Raw genomic sequence first — 2,653 nt, 5'->3', positions numbered from 1 at the left:
GTAAAATAATAATCATACTTAAATAACTGGAAATAAAATAAAATTTATGATTTTAAAATTAAAAGTTATTAGAATCAAATAATTTTGAATTTTTTTTAAATATAAAACAAAACAAAAAATATTAACTGTTTTGATATTTTTTAATTAGTCAAAAAGATATTAAAAATTTAAATAAATAAACATTTTTATTTTTAATAAAATTACATTTGTTTACATATTATATTTTACATAATTAAAATTATTTAAATTAATTTAGTTATTTTATTAATGTTTTTACAGTTTTATAATTATTTAAGTTTATTTTATATTCTAAATTGAAACTGTAATTAATAAATAGATGTACTTTTAATAACATTTAATACTAATAATATCAAATTCGATTAATTTAAAAATAATAATTTATAAATTTTTAGATTTATTATTAATATTACTAATATAATGTCTAAAAATGTTTATAAAATGATTTTTCTATAAATTTATAAACTACTGTTTATTATATTAATTTTTTAGATATTTTTTTTTAAATAAAATAATAATTTCTATAATGTTTGTCCTAAAACTGTATATAAAAATAAAATTTTTTTATTATATTTTATTATTAAATATGTTACTAAAAGTTTGATTAATTATATTTATGATTAAAAATTATTTTTGCAATTATAAATTAATATAATAAATAAATAGATAACTGTTTAATATAGAAAAAAAATTATTTTAATTATTAATTGATATTCTAATACAGATATACTAAAATTTTATAACAACTAATGTTATAAATATATATATATTTTTAAAAAAAAACTGTAACAAATAAATGTTTTATAATAATCTAAATATATAATTAAAAAAAAATAAAAAAAATTTTATAAAATACGATGTCCATAAATTTAAATTTCTATAATATGACTAAAAAAACATGTTTATATTATTAATTATTTTTAATAAAAGTTTATTATTTTTTTTATTTAAAAAAAATAATGATACATAATCTAATTGTTTGTTTTATAATTAGTTGTTGATACTATTTTTAAACTAACGTTTAATATATTGTTATAATAATAATTTAAATAAATATTTAGTATTATTATTATTATTATTTAATTACTTTCAAATCATTTTCATTATTAAGTGAACATTCAGTCATGTATTTTGTGTTTTCAATGTTTTTATAAGTGATTTAACTAATGATTGTTGCGGTAAACAGTTAGTAGTAGTAGTAGTAGTAGTGAACCGACGGGTAATTGCGGACATTGGTTACGGTAGTGATTGACGATTGTATACCCGATAGATAACAATGGCGTCCATTAAGTTTTTTTTGGTAAGTTTTGTTGTTGTTGTTTCTAATTTATATTATTATAATCTTAACGTAATTTATTTAGTATTTAAATGTTATGTTTTTTCGTATAAAATTAAATTAAATAATTATATATTTTATTATTTTTATAAAAAAAATTGTTAATATTAAATTTCATATAAGTATAACTGATTTCTAGTTAATAAAATATAAACATTTAATTAAACAAATATTTTTTATTTTAGTAAATAAATAATTTAATATTTCTTTTATTTTATTTAATTATAAGTGAGATTATTAAAAAAAACTTTTTTAATAACAATATTTTATCAATAATTATAAATTTTAAAATATAAATTCAAAAATAATTGTAATTTTAATATATAGTTTTTGAATAATAATTTAATTTCTATTACTTATACTGTAAAAACTAGATAATTGTCTACAAATTATAATAAAAACCTTAGTGATTAATCAACTAATTTTAATTTAAAAATATTTTATTATTTAAAATAATTTTAGTTCAAATTTTTTTTTATTACAGTTTGTTATATTTTTTTAATTTAAAAACATTTAAAAAATTATTGAAATATATATAGAAATTATTTTATTGAATCAAATTGTGTAAACAAGTATTAAATATTTTATTTTTAAACAAATTAGTGAATAATTAAAAAATAATAACTGAAATTGTCTTGAAAATTTAAATAATTTATTAAGTAATGTTTCAAAAAAAAAGTTTATAAATTAACAAAAATTCTGATTTAAATAATTTATTTTTAAAAATAATTAATGATAATTTTATAAAATTTTAATAAATAAAAATTAATTACAATCAATTATGATTTATATAATGATTTGAATGAATACTAGATAATTAATATAATTAAATAACAATATTTATTATTAAATAATAATTATTTTATTCTAATAATTAAAAATTACTATTAAAACTAATAAACAAGTTTAATGTTTTATTTAGCTGTAATTAATTAATTGATATAAAGTTATAGCATTTATATTGTTAATCAAAATTATTAATACTTTAGTAAACAAGACGTCAGTGATTAATTTTAATTAAATTTATTGATAATTGTTTTGAAATATTTTTATAAAAAATTTAACTTACAGTATAATTTATTTTTATTAAAAAAAATCTTATATAATAAACAGTTTTGACGTTTTAATGTCTAATAATAATTATTTTATTAAAATATAGAATTATTAGAAAATTGTTAATTTTGTTTAATATACATAACTAACTAAATGCTAATATAAAATAAAATTTATAAATAATTTAAATTTTTTAAAAATTATTTTTCTGTCATAACTTAATTACTAAAAAAATATAGTGTCGCT

This window comes from Oppia nitens, unplaced genomic scaffold (genome assembly GCF_028296485.1).
Source record: "Oppia nitens isolate AA-2021 unplaced genomic scaffold, nextdenovo-longstitch-racon4-pilon3 scaffold50_pilon_pilon_pilon, whole genome shotgun sequence".
NCBI classification, from domain to species: domain Eukaryota; kingdom Metazoa; phylum Arthropoda; class Arachnida; order Sarcoptiformes; family Oppiidae; genus Oppia; species Oppia nitens.
This window is presented reverse-complemented; position numbering follows the sequence as displayed.